The following is a 12,035-nucleotide window of genomic DNA, read 5'->3' as shown; positions in this document are numbered from 1 at the left end:
AGCAACTAAAGACCACTGGAGGCAGATGTGCAGCTCTAGTTAGGGCTGATCACATGGGAATGGTGTGGCTGGAAGTTGTCCAGAGTGTAGCCAGCAACACTAAACCCAGGGCCCTGAGCTGGGCCAGAGCTGCTTTAGGAGCCCAGGAGCAGCAGTGGGGCCCCTGTCTGAGGCTGAAGTGCAGCAGATACATCTGTAGGGTACAAGCCCAACTCCTAAGGAGATGGTGACATTCTATGACTTGCTAATCAGGGCCCATCGTTCCTATGACTATATCATTGATTTCCAGGAACCATTTCTTCCTCAGCTACTGTTTTCACCTTTTTCCTTTCCTCTTTGTCCCCTCTTCCCTTTAAACCTCCTCTTACTTTCTTTTAGACTTCCTTTCCAATAATTTAAGTAAAGCAAGTAAAATGTGAAGTTTTCTTGTTACCTCACAGCTCAACAAACCCAAGCCCAAGATCATCTATTTAAATTACATCATCATTTCATAGCTTTTTATATATTTGTGAACATGTTGTGATATAATTTAAGAATTTTTTTTTGGTTTGGTTAGTTTTGGGGTTTTTTGTTTTTGTTTTTGTTTTGTTTTGTTTTGTTTTTTTGAGACAGTTTCTCTGTGTAGCCTTGGCTGTCCTGGACTCACTTTATAGACCAGAAACCAGGCTGCCCTTGAGCTCATAGAGATCCACATGCCCTCTGGCCTCCTAGGTGCTAGTTTTAGAATTTTTAAAGACTGCTCACCCTACATGAATTGTGCATATTTATATTTCCATTTACAAATAATCCTAGATAGCCTTTCATTTCTGTGAGCATGGCTGCCTGTGTGCAAGGTGTCTGGTAAATACTTGCCTAGTTGGTTTGTGTGTGATCTAGCATCTACGCAGGAACTTTCCTATACACAGTATGAGCTACAACTATTTGGAAAAAAAAATCCCAGTCACGGTGGTGTGTACCCTCAATCCTATCATGTCAGAGGGTGAAGCAGAAAGATGAGCAAGTTGAGGCCAGCCTGGGACATATAATGATGTCCATCAATAAAATAAAATAAAATAAAAGCCCTTTCGAGTCAAGCACCATTCACTGACATTACAGAAAAACACAGCCATAAATAAATAAATAACTAAATAAATAGGAACATTCAGCCAAGTATAAAGTGCAGGAAATTATACAGAGCAGCTTAAGTGATTTCTTTTAAGAAATAATTGAAAAGGTGAAAGGTGAGGAAAATGGATTCATAATTCTGGGCTGGTAAAACAGTTAAGAGGGCAGCTGTGCTTGCTATTAAGCCTGATGATTTGAGTGTGATACCTGGGGTCCCTACCTCAGGCCATCTTCTGACCTCCACACACATCCTGGCAGAAGAACAACACCCCCATTCTCACAGCCCCAGAAGTGCACCTTTTATTTTAAAAACAAACACACAAACAAAACTGTAACAGAGGGAGGGAGATGAGCATTTGAATGCTGATTCACGTATTTGACATTAGGCACTTATGCCATTTTTTCCTAGAAGACATGAGCATATTGTGGTCCCATCTCACATGCTATAATACTAACAGATGCTTTATGTGGTCCCTGGAACTCACTTTGAAGTAGCCCTGGTTCTTGTTATTCCATAGAAAACACTGGCAGGATGTGGAGGAGGAGATAGTTACTGACCAGGTGCTGCCAAGTGCTTATTATAGTAATCTTTTCATTTCCATGAGATGTTCCATAATCAAAGCTTGAAAACCAGTGAAAGAAGTAAATCTTTGTTGGCAGAAACAAATAAAGAAAAGCAAAGAAATGACAAAACCAGTACAAAACAGATCACTAAAATTAATTAAAATATGTTTTTTCTAAGCGGGGAGCTAAAGACAACTGCAATACCCAAATCCTTGAATCTCTGAAGCAAAACTTCTTTTCTCTTGGGGCATGGGGATGTAGATAACCTAGACATCTGGCCCTCTTGCCTTTCAGCAGAGGGTGGCTTTTGAACTCCTGATTCTCCACTCTCCATCTTCCTAGTGCTGGGATTACAGGTATGTGCCACTGCATCCAGCAAGCATTTTCATTTGGTGCATATTCCGCACATGTGAAACCACTTGTAATGCCTTAAACATTCTGACTTTCTTTGTTTTATACACCAATTCTACCCCTGTACAGACTAAAGCATTTATTAGTTGGGATAAGTCACGGGGCTGTTCCCTGACAGACATTATCTTAGTATTTGGGTTACTGAGTAGATGGGTTAGTAGGGAAAATGGCACAGTACAGGCTTGAGGGTCTGCAGTTTGAAGCCCAGTGTGTATGTAAAGGTGGGGTATGGTCACACACTTCTTCAACCCTCGCCCTGGGTCAACAGAGACAGGCAGGTCCTAGACACTCCCTGGCCAGCTAGTCAGCCAATCTGTGAGTTATGGTTCAGTGATCCCTGTCTAAAGATAGGGAGAGAGTGATAGAAAAAGCATGCTAGGTCAACCTGTGCCCACAAAAGTGAACACACACACACCAAACCAAACCAAAAATATGTTTTCAAATGAAAGCAAAATTACTTTAAGGTGGATGCAAGATAGCAGCATACCATATCAGAGAGGCAGAGGATCTGAAACTCTGAAATTGGTGAGTAGAGGGGCAACTGAAGCCACAAAATCAATATTGAGGCTTCCTGAATGAGCAGGGACATCACATGAGCTGAGACCACTTAGATTCAGGTTACCCATGGACTTCTCTGGGGATGGAGAGTGGCGAACATTCACTTCCCCATTTAGGGGCTCCCTCCTCTTCAGTGGAGCTGTCCCACAGAGACTCTAAGAGACTCCAGAGACTCTTAGCACAGAACTCACTGCCTGGGGACTGAGACAGCAGAGATGGGGCTCCTAGATCCTCATCCACAGCTGCCAGCTCTACCAGCCTTCTGATTCCCAGGTCCACAGTACCATACTTCTGAGTCCCAGGTATGCAGGTGGCCATACCAACTCCACAGGTCCTCCCAGTCAGTGACTGTAAGAGCCACCCAATCCCTCAGTGGTGACAGCTGGCTGTACACCCACCAAAGTTGCCAGACCAGCCAAACCACCCAGTGACACCAGGCACCGGGCCACGTAGGTCTGTGGACCACTGTTGTGCCCCCCCAAGACTTCCCAGCAGGCACCTGGACCAGCCTCCCAGTCTCGTAGCTACAGCTGGATTTCCAAGATCAGCGGCTGCAGCACCAGTGAGCTGAAGGAGCTCCTACCCCCACATTGACTGAGCAGGCCCCAACTGAGAGTAGAAAATAAGCAGAACCCCTGTGCTTTACAATTTGACCTGCTACAGTGTGAGGGTGCCTTCCAGAGCTTGCAGAGCCCCAGATTCCAGGGTCCTTCTAAGCTAGCAGCCAGATATCCGACTCTTCTACCCATGTGCAAACTGTGGGAAACAGAGGGACAGTGTTCTCAACATTGAGGCCCCCAGAATACTGGGAGTCTACCAGTGGAGTTCAGGCAAATAACTCCTGGAGCTCAGAGCTGAATACCTGTGGTCTGCAACGCCATTAAGGTATTCAGGGCATCTGCACAAACGAATTGCACCTGTGAAGACCTCCAGCACCTGCAATCTCTTTGGTGCCTACACAGTCTCCTGCCCCACACTTCAGGCATCTATATTCTCTAACACCCGGTCAGTCAAGGCACACTTCCACACACATGCCCATGCACACACACACTCACATGCCCACCCATACTTGTCCTTCTGTGCCCAGGAATCTTTCTCCCTTAGGTACAGCTGAATCACCAACGCACACTCTCAAACCACTGGACCTCTCTCATCTTCCTGAAGAATTCTCCAGACACCAGAGAAAGATGGTACCACTCTGAAATGAAGAATCCAGGAACAAACAGTGACAGTTACAGATAAGCAAACGGCCAGAGGTTGGCGAAAGAACACATCCAACAAAATGCAGGACATCATGGTGTCAGCAGCAACCCCCAAAATCTATGGACACTCCAATTCATTGGAAACACAGGAAAATGATTTTAAAGCTATGCTTATCCAGTTATTAGAGGCACATAAAGAGGAAACAAACAAATCTCTCAAAGAAACTGAAACATGGATGGAAGCAAACAAAGAGGAAATGAACAAAGCTCTCAAAGAAACATAGGCAAATATAGCCAAACAAGTAGAGGCACAATTAGTGGCATATAGAGAGGAAAACAACAACAAAATAAAAAAAAAAAACAGAGACTATCATAGAGAGATAGGAATCCACATTCAAGCAGATGAAGGAAATGATGCATGAAAACAGAATTAGAAGTAATAAAGAAAACACAAACAGAGAAAACCGTGGAGCTGGAGAACTTAGAGAAAAGATCATGAAACACAAAGGTAACCATCAAAAATAGAAAACAAGAGATGGAAGAGAGAATCTCTGGTGCTGAAGATACACTTGCAGAAATTGAAACTTTTCTCAAAGAAAAAGTAAAATCAGAGAAGTCCCAAACACAAACATCAAAGAAACCAAGGGCACTACAAAAAGGTGAATTCAAAGAATAATAAGAATAGACAAAAAAAGAACATACCAGGCTCCAAGGTCCAGAAAATATCTTCAAGAAAATCATAAAAGAAAAATTTCCCAAATTTAAGAGATGTCCATAAATATACAAGAGAACTACAGAACACCAAATAGACTAGACCAGAAAAGAAATTCCTCACATCACATCATAGTCAGAACACTAAATCTACAGAACAAAGAAAATATATTAAGAGCAGCAAGAGAAAAAGGCCAAGTAACATATAAAGGTAGACCTATCAGAAACATACAAGACTTCTTATCAGAAACTATGAAAGCCAGAAGTCATGCCCACCTGTGCAGATGTCATGCAGACCTTATGGGACCACAGAAGCCAACCCAGACTACTATACCCAGCAAAGCTTTCAATCAGCATAGATGGAGAAAACAAACTATTCCATAACAAAACAAAATTTAAGCAATATCTACATAGGAAACCAGCCTTACAGAAGATACTAGAAGGAAAACTCCAATCCAATGAAAACACTACACCCAAGAAAACATAAGATACAGATAATTTTCCAACAAAATAAAAAAAAAAAAAAAACAAGCAATGAATCACAGTAAGACCACCAACTTCACAATGAATTGAACTAACAGTCATTGGTCACTATTATCCATCAACATCAACATCAATGGACTCAAATCTTCAATAAAAAGACACAGACTAACAGGATGGTTGCAGAAACAGGATACAACCTTCTGCTGCATCCAAGAAACACACCTCTGCAACAGAGATAAACACTACCTCAGAGTAAAGGACTAGAAAAATGTTTTTCAAGCAAATGGACCCCAAAAAACAAGCTGGAGTAGCTATCTTAATATCTAATAAAATAGACTTTCAACCAAAATTAATCAAAAAATATGAGGAGGGGCATTTCATTCTCATCAAAGGAAAATTCCACCAGGAGGACATCACAATTTTGAACAGCTATGTCCCAAATACAAGACCACCTACATTTGTAAATGAAATGTTACTAAACCTGAAATCACTCATCCATCCCAACGCCTTAATAGCGGAAGACTTCAACACTCCACTCTCACCAAGGGACAGATCATCCAGACAGAAGGTAAACAGGAAAATAAGGGCACTTACAGAGCTCCTAAATCAAATGGACCTAATAGATGTCTACAGAACTTTTCACCCAAATTCAAAAGAGTATACCTTCTTTGAACACCTCATGGAACCTTTTCCAAAATAGACCATATATTTGGTCACAAAGCAAGCCTCAGCAGATACAAGAAGATTGAAATAATCCCTTGTATCCTATCTGATCACTATGGTCTAAATCTGGACCTCAACAACAACAGAAATAGCAAAACGTCTACACATAAATGAAAACTGAACAACTCGCTACTCAAAGACAGCTGGATCAGGGAAGAAATAAATAAAGAAATTAAAGACTTCCTAGAATTCAATGAAAATGAAGGTACAACATACCCAAACTTATGAGACACAACAACAGCAGCGCCGAGAGGAAAGCTCATAGCACTAAGTGCCTGCAAGAAGAAATTTGAAACATCCTATACAAGCAACCTAAGAGCTCACTTGAAAGCCCTAGGAAAAAAAAGAAGCAAACACACCAGAGGAGTAGACAGCTGGAAATATACAAGCTCAGGTCAGAAATCAATAAATTAGAAACAAATAAAACAATTCAAAGAATCAATGAAACCAAGAGCTGATTCTTTAAGAAAATCAACAAGATAGACAAGCCCTTAGCCAAACTAACTAAAAGGCAAAGAAAACCTAAAAGAGGGACATAACAACAGGCACTGAAGAAATCCAAACAGTCTGACTACAAAAGCTATATGCAACAAAATTTGAAAATCTAAATGAAATGGACAATTTTCTTGATAGATTGCACTTACCAAAGTTAAATAGAAATCAGGCAGAAAGGTTGAAAAGTCTTATATGCCCCAAGGAAATAGGAGCAGTCATCAATAGTCTCCCTTCCAAAAAAAAAAAGCCAGGGCCAGATATTTTCAGTGCAGAATTCTACCAGACCTTCAAAGAAGAGCTAACTGCAATTCTCTTCAAACTATTCCACAAAATAGAAACAGAAGGAACATTACCAAACTCATTCTATGAAGCCACAGTCACCTTGATACCTAAACCACACAAAGACCCAACAAAAAAAGAGAACTTTAGACCGATCTCTCTTGTGAACATTGATGTAAAACTACTCAATAAAATACTTGCAAGCAGAATCCAAGAACACATAAAAGATACCATCCACCATCACCAAATAGGCTTCATCGCAGGCATGCAAGGATAGTTCTACATAAAGAAATCCATCAATGTAATCCATCACATAAACAATCTTATGGAGAAAAGCCACATGATCTCCTTAGATGCCAAAAAAGCATTTGACAAAATTCAAAACCCATTCATGATTAAAGTCTTGGAGAGACCAGGGATACAAGATACATACTTAAACATAGTAAAGGCAATTTAGAGCAAGCCTATAGCCAATATCAAACTAAACAGAGAGAAACTTAAATCAATTCCACTGAAATCAGGGACAAGGCAAGGCTGCCCATTCTCTCCATATCTCTTCAACATTGTACTTGAAGTCCTAGCTACAGCAATATGACAACTAAAGGAGATCAAGGGAATACAAATCAGAAAGGAAGAAGTCAAATATCACTATTCACAGATGATATGCTAGTACATATGAGTGACCCCAAAAATTCAACCAGAGAACTCCTTCAGCTGATAAACACCTTCAGCAAAGTGGCTGAATACAAAATTAACTCAAAAACTCTTAAGCCCTCCTGTATACCAAAGATGAAAGGGCCGAGAAAGAAACAAGGGAAGCAACATCCTTCATGACAGCCACTAAAAACATAAAGTACCTTGGTGTGATTTTAACCAAGCAAGTGAAAGACCTGTTTGAAAAAAAACTTCAAGTCTCTAAAGAAAGAAATTGAAGAGGATATCAGAAGATAGAAAGATCTTCCATGTTCATGGATCAGTAGGATTAACATGGTGAAAATGATCATCCTACCAAAAGCAATATACAGATTCAATGCAATTTCCATCAAAATACCAACACAATTCTTAACAGACCATGAAAGAAAAATTCTCAATTTCATATGGAAAAAGAAAAAACCCAGAATCTCCAAAACGATCCTGTACAACAACAGATCATCTAGAAGTATCTCCTTGGCTGATGTCAAGCTGTACTACAGAGCAGTAGTAATAAAAACTGCATGCATTGGCATAGAAACAGAATGGTGGATCAATGGAACCAAATAGAAGACGCAGAAATAAACCCACACACCTATGGATACTTGATTTTTGACAAGGAAGCCAAAACTATTCAACAGAAAAAAAGACAGCATCTTAAACAAATACTGCTGGTCCAACTGGATGTCTACATGCAGAAAAATGAAAATAGATCCATATTTATCACCCTATACAAAACTAAAGTCCAAGTGGATCAAAGACCTCAACATAAAACCAGACACAATAAATCGGTTAGAAGAAAAAGTGGGGAACTGCCTAGAACTCGTTGGCACAGGGGACAACTTCCTAAACAAAACATCAACAGCACAGGCTCTAAGAGCAAAAAAATCAATAAATGGGACCTCATGAAACTAAAAAGCTTCTGTAGAGCAAAGGACACTGTCCTCAGAACAAATCGACAGCATACATACTGGGAAAGGATCTTCACCAACCCTATATCTGGATTAATATCCAGAATATATAAAGAAATAAAGAAGTTAAAAAGCAACAAATCAAGTAAACAAAAAGGATCTAAAGAGAGAATTCTCTGTAGAGGACTATAGAATGGCAGAGAAACACCAAATTAACACTCAACATCCTTAGCCAACAGGGAGATGCAAATCAAAACAACCCTGAGATTTTTACCTTACACCCATCAAAATGGCTAAGATCAAAATCTCAGGTGACAACACATGCTAGAGAGGTTGTGGAGAAAGGGGACCCCTCCTCCATTGCTGGTGGAAATGTCACTTCTACAACCACTTCAGAAATCAGTCTGGTGCTTTCTCAGACAATTAGGAATAGTGCTTACTCAAGATACAGCTATTCCACTTTTAGGCATATATCTAAAATATGCTCAAGTACACATCAAGGATATTTGTTCAACCATGTTTGTAGCAGTTTTATTCGTAATAGCCAGAACATAGAAACAACCCAGATGTCCCTCAACGGAGGAATGGATACAGAAATTGTGGTACATTTACACAATGGAATATTACTCAGTAATTAAAAACAAGAAAATCATGAAATTTGCAGGAAAAAAGTGGGATCTAGAAAAGATCATCCTGAGTGAGGTATCCCAGAAGCAGAAAGACACAGACGGTATATACTCACTTATAAGTGGATACTAAGCCTATAGTATAAACATACTAAAATCTGTACACCTAAAGAAGCTAAACAAGAAAGAGGACACAGGATAAAATGATCATTCCTCACTGAGAAAGACAAATGGGGTGGACATTGGAAGTAGGAGAAAACAAGAAACAGGATGGGAGCCTACCATAGAGGACCTCTAGCCTATGGCATCCAAGTGGGTTTCCCTAGTAAGGAGAACAGGGACTGTCTCTGACATGAACTCAGTGGCTGGCTCTTTCACCCTTCCCACCCCTCGAGGGAGGAGCAGCCTTTCTAGGCCACAGAGGAGGACATTTCAGCCAGTCCTGATGAGACCTGATAAGCTAGGGTCAGATGGAAGGGGAGAAGGACCTCCCCTATCATGGACTTAGAGAGGGGCAGGGAGGAAAGGAAGGAGGGAGGGTGAGATTTGGAGGGAATGATGAAGGGGGCTACAGCGGGGATACAAAAATATCCTTTATGGATCACGCCAATAAAATCACTCAATAATCCAGAAAAAAAAAAACCTTCAAAAATAGAAGAAAAAGCTAAGTTCGTGTGATTCAAACTTATCACTATGTGACCACTTAAAAAGTTCTGGGGTGACCCCATATAGGATAGGAGGAAGATCAGAACTCAAGGGAATACCCCAACAATGTGGCTCTTTTATCTCTAGGTTTATTTTGCTCTGTAAAACATTAAAAAGTTTACTCATGAAATACGATCCACTTACTTGGGGAACCACTTGGCATGCTCCTTCCAGGGATCGTCCCCTTCTTCCCAGTTTCCCAGGCATCCACCGCAGGAGAAGCACTGCACAGTGTCCCTTTCACCTACAGATGCAGGGAAGCGATGGCACCAGGTGTGTCTTGGAGCTGATCATACTGAACCAGAGCAACACAGACCCCAGCATGCTTGCTCTTCCATGTCCCCTCTGGCTGAATCTCTGGCCACATCCCACTGCCCTAAATGACCCACTCCTACATCTGGACCTCCCATCCCAGTCATGGCCATCCTCCATAGACACAGCCCAGGGCTTTGGAGGTCCTACTATGTGATCTAGCACTCAGCTACACACTCAGCCCTCTGCCGGTACTATTAAGGTGCATATGTAAAGAAAAGTAACATTTTACTTTATACACACCCACGTGTGTATGCATGTGTGTGTACATATACATACATATCTGTAGCAAACCAATGCTTCATTAAATGTGCACTAAAGCAGAAGCAAAGTTATTAAAGTTCAAATGTAATGAAATACACATTATGTCTAATGTAACACAGTTCACCAATAATTGTTGATTAGCAAAGTACTGCCCACAAAATGGAACCTAACCCTTAACCACCACAGAAAACCTCACAAAATGGGACCCAGTTAGTTACCTGTAAAGACAAAGCTGGCTGCAGAGAGTCCACGTGGTGAGGTCCCATGGGCATAAAAAGGCCACTTCTCAAAGGACTCCAGCCTGGCCTCCTCTTCTTGGTACCGTGCTTTGCCGCCTCTCAGAGTCTTCTCTGGACTCTTCACCCTTATGTCATATTTGCCAATGTTACCGACATCTTTGCCCAACAGGTTCTCACATTCTGGATGAAATTTCATGTGGATTTCTATGGGAACTTTCCTGAGGCTGGTGTGAAAGAGGATTAAGCTACAGCAAAAGCACTGCACCCCAGGTTTCACCTCAGTAAGGTAAAACCCAGCAGCTGCCATGTCCTGAGGCATCCATGAGCTATATGGGTCATAGGTCACAAAAATCTTTAATCTCCTGGCTTCACTGCGCATCTGTGAGTTAAAACCTTTCTTCATATTCATTCGTGCTTTATGCTCTTCTTCATCTTGGCTCTTGGCCAGCTGCACTGCATCCACACCGAGAAGAGCAGAGAGCTCATGGAGATGATCATAATCAAACTCAGTAACTGGCTCCTCAGAGGCTTCCCCATGCTCAGCCATCTTCTAAAAGGGAAAGGAAAACAGATAATGGCGATAGCAATGCTTTGCTATAAAGAACATGAATTTAGGTCCCATGAGGTGGCTCAGAGGGTAAAAACACTTGCAGCTAAACTGGGACATTGAAAGAAGAGAACTGACACCTACAAGTTGTCGTCTGACTTCCACATGGACTTTTGGATACACACACTCATGCCCCTGCCCCATATCTCAAAACAAAGGGACTAAGAACAAATAATTGCTGTGTCGACTTGTGTCTCAAGCAAGTGGACTAGGCCATGAGGACCAGCTATGAACAAGACAAATAGGCCTGTTTCCATCCATAAAGGCTCCCCCGACCTTTTGTTTCTTTGTTTGTTATTCTGAGATAGAATTATGCTATGTATTCCATGCTGGTCTAGAACTTGTGGCTGAGGCAGGCACCACAGGAAAGTGTTTATCCTGGGACCCTCTTTGGTTTGGGTTGTGCACATCTCCCTCTTGTGATAACCTACAAATACTACACACTCTCTGCCACTTTCATTGGGCCACTTTCTGGGCTTTTGGATTTTTTTTTCTTTTTTCTTTTGGACAGTCAAGTGTAGGCCAGTCTCTAGTCAAGTGTGGCACCAATGTATTAGGAAGGGAGAATGGACAGGCTGATCTCACCTGCACAGTTGTTTGGGGGGCATATACAGGAAAGTAAAACTACTTTCTCACATTTATGGAGAGTTCCCTATTGAGCATCTTATCTTTCGCATAACTACATATGCATATGAAGAAAGTCAGATGTGTTATGTGAAGGACATGCTCAGGGACTAAAGGCTTAAATTCAGCCTGTCAGACAAAACAAAGAACCTGTCTCCTTTCTTGTAACTCGATCCCTCCCTTTCTTCAACCACATGAGTGAAAGCCCAAGCAATAATCAGGGTGTGTCAGAACTCTGATTCACACAGCCATTTGTGCATCTTGACAGTGTATCCTCTTCTAATCTGTAGCTTCACTTTGCTCCACATAAACTAATTTTGCTTCTTTTGAAAATCTTAGAGCCTTTGTTTTCAGTTGTGTGAATTAAAGGCCAAGAGCTTGAAAACAGACGGACCATATCAACCTACAGGATGCTACACAGTTTGTATCACCAAGACCTGTTCCAAATGTGAATAATGGCCCCATTGTTGTGATGCGGGCACATATTTGCCATGCATGTTAGAGAAAAATATACACGAAATCCCATA

General features: G+C 41.3%; 1 pseudogene; it reads right to left on the bottom strand.

Moving 5' to 3' along the window:
* Positions 1–10,824, bottom strand: part of LOC110542685 (baculoviral IAP repeat-containing protein 1a-like) — a 49,487-nt pseudogene extending 38,663 nt beyond the window's left edge.
* Between the last annotated feature and the right edge of the window lie 1,211 nt (positions 10,825–12,035).

The sequence above is a fragment of the Meriones unguiculatus genome, chromosome 6 (genome assembly GCF_030254825.1).
Source record: "Meriones unguiculatus strain TT.TT164.6M chromosome 6, Bangor_MerUng_6.1, whole genome shotgun sequence".
Lineage (NCBI taxonomy): Eukaryota > Metazoa > Chordata > Mammalia > Rodentia > Muridae > Meriones > Meriones unguiculatus.
This window is presented reverse-complemented; position numbering and strand designations above follow the sequence as displayed.